Genomic DNA, 10,139 nt, shown 5'->3' with positions numbered 1-10,139 from the left:
CATAGCCATACTTTTCTGCCTTTACAACCACTCCCAACAACTAGAGGAAAGAACTGATGGGATAAGTACCTACCCTAGGAACCTCATTCAGGAAAAAGGAAACTACTATAAAAAGGAAAGGGAGGGAGACAGAAAGCGAGGGCTGAAACCCCCCTAACACACCAGGCACCAGAAAAAGCTCATCGAACCGTGCTGAGGACCAATCCTCTCTGGTAAACTCAGTCCATCTCAGTTTGATCATGAAGAACATCGTGTTAACCATTGTCCATACACTAAAACCTAGCTCTTTGACCCACTCTCTACAAATTCATTGTACCGAGCTCACTGGTCTAAGGTCCTATGCATCTTGGGCCTAAGCTGAAAAACATGACCCTACAAATATCATTTGTCATGTCTATGGAAAAATAAAAAGCCCTAAAATCGTGATATAATTATAAATTGTGAGATGGTGTTTTTTTTTTTTTTTTTTTTTTTTTTTTTTTTTTTTTTTAGAGAGAGAGAGAGAGTGAGATGGTGTTATTAAGGCAGGATTTCACGATTTTAAAATTATAATAACATGTTTTGACCATTCTATTTTTAAGAGGGTGTTTGGTACATGTTTTCAAACAACAATCTTCAATTTTTAAGTACATATACCAAACACCTCTTAAATTTGTGTGTATATACGTGTACAAGTACAACAAACATTATCAAAAATATTCTTCTCAAAAAAATTTATTATAAAAAATTTTATTAAGAAAAAGTCTCATGTGAATGGCTAAGATAATTAAGACTATTTCCTAAATAAGTAAATAATAAATAAAAAAAGACTATCTCTCGACCATCAACCTATTGAGACGTGTGGGTTCCAATTACCTTGATTGGTAAAGTCTCTCGTAGTTAAATAAGAAATCCGGTGTTCAATTTCTGCCTATAACGAAAACTTATTAGTGTTTTAGGCTCAACTATTAATTATTTTAATTTACTTAACAAAATAATTAACTATTTAAGTGATGGACCCAACAAATTTTTCAAGATACTAAAAAGGCTTCAATTAATATATATTACTCAAAACATATAAATTTTTTTCCCAAATATAATCGGTTGTTTAGGTGAGTATGATGCTAATTATGTGAGGAAAACAAGCTAAATTAGCATTTACTTGGCAAAGATTTTTTTTATTATTTTTTTTAAAGAAGAACTTCAATGCATCATTAATAGAGATTGTTCAAATCAACCTATAACACTAAGTGAACGTCTAGTGGTATATCTTCCATCCAAACTAACAAAGAAAGGAAATAATTGCTTTCCTTGCAAGTAAGTGCACCACGAAATTACAATGCATATGGATATGAGAGAATTTTAAAGCTATAAAACCTGAGGCAAGGTAATGGATATCCATCACTTTTTCTTTTTCTTTTTTGATGGTGAAACTAGGAATAGATATATTCCAACTGAAATTGGAGTACAACAAAGAGAAAGTTCCCCTAAAAAAAAAAAAAAAATAGAAAGTAGCTAAAGTACAAAATTACATGACAAATCATATATCATAAATTGCTGCAGAAGAAAAGGAGAGACTCATTTCCAGATTTGAGAAATCCCAAAAGATTTAGCTACTTTGGCCAATTCATGAGCTACCCTGTTGCCTTCCCCTTCCAAGTGGTGAAAGGAACATAAGCCGAAGGAGTTCTTGGTAATTCTAATTTCTTGGAGAATATGTCCTAATTTGCCCCATCCTTACCAAATTTCAGAGCTTAGACAAGGGAAAGGACATCGGATTCAAAGATGGTTTGAGATAAGTTCATTTCTGAAGCAAGTCGAACTCCTTGTTGTAATGCAAGGGCTTCGGTAACCTCTGTTAAATAGGGCATAGGCAAAATCTTACTCATAGCTGCTAAGGGTGATCTATGGTTGTCTCTAATAATCACCCCAATGCTAGAATTTCTGTTGTCATTTAAAGCAGCCCCATTAACATTGATTTTGAAAAAACCATGAGGGGAGAAGGGGGGGGGGGGGCTTTCCAAGTAGAGATAGATGAGGGCTGTATTGGGAGGGAAGTTGAGATTACATCTTTATAGTCCAACGAAGTTCTATTTGCTATTTCCCAAGTCTGAATAGGAGGAGAACCCAAGTCATCATGAGTAGCTTGGTTACAGTTCCACCAAACAGTCCAAGCTACAATAAAGAATAGTTCTAAGTCATGAGCAATACCTTTATCTAGCAAGTTGAGGGTGATGTCTAGGATATCCTAAGCTTCCAAAGACAAGTTCACAGGGTAGTTATGCCAACAAGCCCAGGTTTGTTTTGCATGCTCATAGTGAAGTAAGGCATGAGGGAGGTTTTCAAGAACTTTTTCACAAGGAGGGCAAAAATCAGCAATGTTCACACCTTTGAGTTTTATATTTTGCATTGTGAGGGGAGCATTCATGCATGTCTGCCAAGCAAAAATACCAATTTTTGTTGGTATCTTTAGTCGCCACATCATTTTCCGGAGTTGGGACCTTGAATACCTATTTAAGCTTTCTCCCTCCTAACTAGAGTTAACAATCTTAGCAGCAATGTAGTAAGCGTTTTTTACTGTGAAGGAACCCCTTTTATTTTCCACACATATTAGTTTGTTGTTTGACATATTGTAGCTCAAGGGAATTTTTAGGATTGAGTTTGCTTCAAAAGGGAGGAATAAAGCCTGAATAGTATTCACTTTCCACCATTTTGTGTCCTCATCGATAAGGGATGAGACCATTGGAAAGTCTCCAAGGTCTTTAGGGGTAGAAATCACTTTATAAGTAATCGAAGTGGTGAGCCACTCATCTTCCCATATATGGATTCTTCAACCATTTCCTACCCTCCATCTGGTACCCTTTCTTATTACCTCTAAACTGTTGTGGATGCTTCTCCAGGTATAAGAAGGATTACTACCCTTCTTTGAGTTTAGCACATCATCAAAAGGGAGGTATCTAACTTTGTATACCTAGGCAATAAGCGAATCTGGATTTTAGAGAATTTTCCAACTTTGTTTTGCAAGCATAGCAAGGTTGAAGGCTTGGAGATTGTGGAAGCCCATGCCCTCATTGAGCTTAGATTTACACATATTTTTCCAACTCACCTAAGCTATTTTTTATTCCTGTTTTCTTTGTCCCCAACCAGAAGTTTCGCATCATCCCCTAAAGATCATCACAGAGACTTTTAGGTAATTGGAAGTAGTTTATGGTGTGTGTGGGTACGGCTTGGGCTACCGCTTTAATGAGGATTTCTCTACCCTTGACGGACAGAAGTATCTCTTTCCAACTCGCCAACTTTTTCCCCACTTTCTCTTTAATCTAAGCAAACATTGCAGTTTTTGACTTCCCAATGATTTAGGGGAGGCTTAAAATATTTTTTATGTTGTGAATCTTGCATTGGTCCTTGGATACTCAGGATCTCCCCCTTGGTTTCTTGGGGGGGGGGGGGTGTTGGGGCTAAAGAACACTGATGATCTGTCAGTGTTGATTTTATGTTCAAAGGCTGCTTCATAGTTCTCAGGGATGTCAATGAGTTTCATACATTCCTGAGCATTTGCTTTGCAAAAGAAGAGGCGGTCATCGGCAGAGAAAAGATGGGTAATTATTGGGCAGTCCCTGCAAATTGATATGCCATTAAGCAGCTGGCTTCGAGCAACTTCATGAATGAGGGCAGAGAGACCTTAAAGGATTTTTATGAGGATTTGATGCATCACATTCTGACCATACTGAGCTAAAGATCTGATGCAGCTCTTCAAGGATTTTTATGAGAATCTCATAATCACCTTCTAAAATAACCTCATTCTGGTTCTTGTCGTGCTGCCAAAGTCTTAACCTCAATCACTGTGAATGATAGAGGAGCCTACTGAGATAGTGAAGCCATAATCAAGCTAGCATCATTCTTAATTATCACCCCCAAGCTAGCACAGTTCTCTTCTTCAAAAATAGCTCCATCAAAATTTATTTTATACCTATTGGAAATTTTATTGTGAATATTTTACATAGTTTTTTTTTTTTTTTTTAAATTATCTATAATTTTTTCTTAATTTTTATTTAGACTTGCCAATAAGGCTGCGTTTGGCAATATGTAAAATATTTTCCGAGTGTAAAATATATTTAATTGTTTGTCTGTGTTGTGAAAAATTAGTTAGAAATATACATATATATATATATATATATTTTTTTTTTTTTTATGTTTGGTTTTGAATGTTAAAACCTATTTTCATAAGCTTAGCTACCACAGTCATCACCATAAACCTAGCCACCACTTACCACTATAAACCCAGCCACCATCAACCACCACCAACCACCACATAACCAATTAACTTGAAAAAATCATAATCAACAAACCCACCATCGATCCACCATTGAAACCCACAACAAATCCATCATACAATCTAAAAAAACTCACCTCAGCCATCGTTGAAACTCACAACAAACTCATCACATAATCTGAAAAAACCCATCCCAGCCACCGATCCATCACCCCCAAAAACAAATATTATTTGCAATAAAAAAAAAAGGCTGAAAAAAATCCAAAAAGGGTAGCGAGATCGTTGAGGGTGGTGACGGTGCGGGTGGGCAACAAGTTGTAGATCGATGAACTGCAATTCAAGATTTGGCCTTGGTAGGTGTTGGGGATGTTTTTGTGACAAGGGCCGAAAATGCGAGAACGGCCTAAAAGTTTTTATTTGTGGAGAATCAAGCTCAAAATTCACAATATACATAAAACAAAGGCTAATGGTGCTTTAACAAGGGAGAAATCAAAATGCCATGACAAAAGTACAAGAAAATTTCGAAAAGTACGTAAACACAATAGGTCCAAAACTTTGACCCATAGTCAGCGAGAAGAGGAAATTGAGAGAGGTTGTGAGGAAGAGAGGAAAGGTTCCCCTGTACCCATATTTCCACCCGTTGGCCTTAGAATTTTGAGAATGTTAACTGACTAAATGAACTTTTACTATAAAGTTTCAGCTTTGTGGGGAAAACGTGGTTCAACAGGTCTGAAACTTCGACCCACAGTGAGCGAGAAGAGAAAATTGAGAGAGGTTGTGAGAAAGAGAGAGAAGGTTCCCTTGTACCCATATTTCCACCCCTAAACTTCGAAATTGTAAGATTGTTGACTGGTTGAATGGACTTTTACTTTGAAGTTTCAGGTATATGGGTAAAACGTGGTTGGTTCATTTATGAGTTGAAGAGAGAGTTTTATATAGAGTTTGGGGTGTTGCTATTGACTGGTTTTTAAGTAGTAGAAGAGGCTTTTATCCCCCAAGATACTAATTTGGTGTTTTGGCTTGGGTTACTTTTGTTTAGGGAAGAGTTTGGTTGTTTTTTACATAATTTTGTAAATGCTTGACTAAACTCCTATTGGCTCCCCCTTTTTAGTTGTTTCAAACCATTGGGAGGCTCACTTAGATGAGAGCTAGCAGTTGAAGTTGGCCAATAAGAGCCAACCATTTTTAAAGGAAAAAATGGTCCAGACAGAAACTTTGTGCCACAGTCACCCAGAGCATAAAAACTGTTTTGAGATGGAAATTTTGGATACAAGACCTCCTCCATGAGCCTGAGATGCTACCAGTGTCCCTTACCCACTTGGTCGCACGCATGGGATGAGCTCATGCAAAAGGTCCAAAAGGAACCAACCTATACCCTCCAAACCATACTTCCTTACTTTTCCCCAAAAGTCACATGGACTTAGGCTATGCTTAAAAGAATAAAATAAAATAAAATATAATACTCCCTTCGTCCCATTTTTTTTGTCTTCTATTCCATTTTGAGATGTCCCAAAATATTATCCTGTTTCTAAAAATAAAAGTCATTAATTTACTAATGTTCCTATTATACCTCTATTAATTTACTAATTCAATTTTTTGATAAATTTTTTTAAGGGTAGTTTTGGAAACTTATACATTTTTAAAAGGTAGATAAGACAATAAATGATGTTCCCTTAAAACGTTTGACTTTTCAAATAGGACAAAAAAAGTGGGACGAAGGGAGTACATGAATTAAGGCCACAATGAAGTTGGGCTTGGTTGAATTAGACTTGTAGAAAATGTGTCACAAAAATGGGTATCAATAATAGGTCATTGGGAAAGTGAGAGAAAGAGAGAGGACGAGAAGAGGAAGAGATGGAATAGGGAAGATAGGAGGAAGTGGCAGATTAGTAAGTGGAGGTAGCGGCATAGGCGGATTGGCAAGAGGAGGCAACGACAAGTTGGCGAGTGGAGACAATGGCAGAGGTGGATTGGTGATGGCATGAGCTGGGTCTCTCTCTCTCTCATTCATTTGGCTTGGTGTGTGTTAGTGAGGAAAGTGGAAATTGATTGAAGGTAAAATCACTATGTAAACCAATTTTCGGGTCTAAAGAGTTAACTTATGGTCAACTGAAATAGATTTTCAGTTTGACCATATTTTCATGTGCACCCAAATACACTCAAGGGTGTAAAATATTTTCCTAATTTCCATTTCACCTGAAATAAACAAAACCTAAGACATTTGGAGGAGCCCAAAAATGAAAAATTACATTTATTATCATGGGTTAGGGGTGAATAATAAAATATTTATGGGTCTTTTTTAATAAATACGTAAAGTTTAACCAAAAATATAAAAAAAGAAAAAAAGAAAAAGAAAAAGAAATTCTTTCTGCTCGTTATTTCAAACGAAACCCCTAAACCCCCAAAAATCTAATTGAAAAAGCAACGGAGTGAGAGAGTTGAGGCTATCGAGATTTGAGAAAGCCAATTGATAAGAACACAAAGGTAAGTCTGTAGCTACTGAGAATCAGAAGAAGAAAAAATAAAAACGACAAGAATGAAAGAAAAGTTAAATTTTGTTACACGTGCCTTTTATTGCAGTGTTTTAATTATTCTGGTGACAACAAAAGATAATAATTCTTAGCTCTTTGTTCGTACTATTGTATTAGTTGCTTTCCTCCGATATCTGTAGATTTTTCTATTTGATATTTGTCTCACATTGTACACTTAGCAGGGGTGGCCCTTGACATTTTGGGCCCTAAGGCGAGAACTAAAAATTTATGTGTATGTGTATGTGTATGTGTATATGTGTTTATGTATGTGTATGTGTTTGTAAGTGTAAGTGTATGTTTATGTTTATATGTATGTTTATGTGTATGTGCATGTGTGTTTATGTTTATGTTCATTTATATTTATGTATGTTTATATATGTATATCTGTATGAGCGTGTATGTGTATGTATATGTTTATGTGTGTGTATGTGTATGTTTATGTTTATATGTATGTGCATGTGTATTTATGTTTATGTTTATTTATATTTATGTATGTTTATATATGTGTGTATGTTTATATTTATAAATATAAATATAAATATAAATATGCATACACATAAACATACATGAACACAAATACAAACAAACAAACATAAACACACATACACATAAACACGCATAAACAAACGTAAACAAAAACAAACAAATATAAACACACATACACATAAACACACACACAAACATAAATATACATAGACATAAATACACATGCAGACTGAGAAAAATTAAACCCTCATATAAATTGAAAAAAATTGCAAATTAACACCAATCCTCAAATAATTTCGTTAGTTAATTTGGTGTGCTAAATCGAGCATTTATGTGTGTTTATATTTATATTTAAGTTTATGTGTGTGTATGTTTACGTTTATGTGAGTTTATACATGTTTATGTGTATGTGTATTTATATTTATGTATATGCATATTTATATGTATGTGTATGTGTATTTGTATGTGTATGTGTATGTTTATGTATATATGTGTATATGTACTTATGTATGTGAATGTATATGTGTATGTGTATGAGTGCTTATGTATGTGATTGTTAGAATTATGTGCCCTAAAAAACAATACTATGCATTTTTATTTGATGATAAAATTTTATTTTCACATTCATAACTTTTATAGGTATATTTCATTGTTTAAATGTGGCATGTGATGTCACATCTGTAGAAAAAATCATGTTAATGGTTAAGGAACCAAAGACAAGAGAGTAATGATTTTTCATATATTATTAAAATTGTTCTAGGCTGTGGATATTAATTGAATATTACTATTGAAGCCTACACTTGTTGTGCTGCTATATGATAGGATGATTTACTCCATCATTGAAGTAGTGACTTTAAGCAAACAAGTAGGTGTAAAGTAACAAGTACATACACTGAATTGAATCCGATCAAGGACACCTTATGAAGTGATCATTGTTAATTAAAATGTTGTTCTATCACAATTTTTCTATTGTCCTCAAACATGAGGGATTTGTGTATATTTATTTATTATGCACATAACTTTGACAATGTCAACTGGTGATGCCAATTTTAAAAGTTATATATAGACACGTTGGGTTATGTGTGTAATGAGTAAAGTATATAAATGCTCAACAATGAATCCACCAATCTTTAAAGAAGATAGTATATTAAGTTGATTTTCATATTGAAGTTGGACTTAAAACAAAATCGGCCGGTGACATTTTTCAAAAATGCTTTTCATATATATAATATTGTGTGTATATATATATATATATATATATATATAAAGAGTTTTTTAAATATATTTTGGAGTCCAATAGAAATTATGAAATTAAGAAATTAAGGGTCACATAAGTTAGGGACATGACAACGATATTTATCCAATCCTAGTGGCTTGTGAGAATATAGTATGGTGGAAGAACATAGATATAAAATTATATGAAATGGGACCTCATTTATAATTCTCTAATCTTCAGGGGTCAATTGTAATGTGTTGATGGACATTATTGCAATATGTAGAAGTTCAAATATTTTCTTGATATGGTTGAGAAAATTAAGAAATAATTTTGGAAAGAGTTTCAAGATAAGTCAATAACGTTCAAAAAGTTATTGATAAAATCCTACGGCTGAAGATTAGGATCCCTAAGAATTTCACGTCCAATCTCTCTCTAGGGTTTTAGAAGTCTACTATAAAATAAGATTTTATAATATCATATTTAGTGGTTGGCCATTAGAATTACTGTGTGATACTGCAGTCTTCTGAAAACTCAAAAGAAATAGAGAGAGACGTGAATACCTTGGGAGACAACACGCTTGGGTTGCTAAGAGATGTACGCAATTTTGTTTTATTTAGAATCCATGGTTGTGTGATACAACGATATTTAAATGAAAATATGATTTTCTTTTTATATTACTTCTGCAAAAGTTTTCAGTGAATGTATATGTGTTTATGCGTGCTTATATTTATGTATGTTTATGTGTATGTGTATGTGTATGTGTATGTATTTATGCGTGCTTATGTATGTGTATGTTTATGTGTATGTGCTTATGTATGTGTATATGTATGTGTATGTGCTTATGTGTGTATGTGTTTATGCGTGCTTATGTATGTGTATGTGTATGTGCTTATGTATGTGTATGTGTATCTGTAGGTCTCTTTATTTTTTTCAGATTCAGGTGCAATACCCTGATACAATTATATATAACGACTGAGATTGAAAATTGTTCTCAACCATTAAATAAAATATATTAAAGGAGAATTAAAAAGTAAAAAAAAAAAAAGAGTAAAAAATGTAAAAAAATATCTACGACAGTACACCTAATATCAGTCTGTCTTTCTTCTCTCACCATTTTTCTTTTATTCTTTTTTATGCGGTGCTTTGTTCTTCTTCCTTTTATTTTTCTTTATACATCGCCTAGGCTGGCAGGAGATGAGCGAGCGAAAGCCACGTCAAGAAAGGAAATCGAAGATTGTGCTGTCGAGCCAAAGACTATGAAAATCTCTTCCTCTCAACTTAGACGATCCTCTTAGGTGAAATTGTGGCTCATGAGGCTTCACCAGATTATGGTATGTGATTTTTGGTTATTTATTTATTTATTTGAGATTATGAAGTAAATAGTTTTTATATTTTACTTACCCTTTTTATTTTCTGAAAACACTTTTCTGGGAAATACTATTTTTTTTTGCTTTACTTTCAGTCTATCATTTTTGTTTGTGGTATGTGTTTGATTAATTTAGATCTAAAATTAGTTCAACAAGATGATTCTTCTTCTAAAATATAATAACAAAACCAATATATGTTTTTTTAACAGTGGGTTCACTTTCAGTGTTTTCATTTTGTGATTTTGGTTGTTTTGTGCTTTGATTTCGGTAGGTATGATTTGATTTGT

Source organism: Quercus lobata, chromosome 12 (genome assembly GCF_001633185.2).
Source record: "Quercus lobata isolate SW786 chromosome 12, ValleyOak3.0 Primary Assembly, whole genome shotgun sequence".
Lineage (NCBI taxonomy): Eukaryota > Viridiplantae > Streptophyta > Magnoliopsida > Fagales > Fagaceae > Quercus > Quercus lobata.
This window is presented reverse-complemented; position numbering follows the sequence as displayed.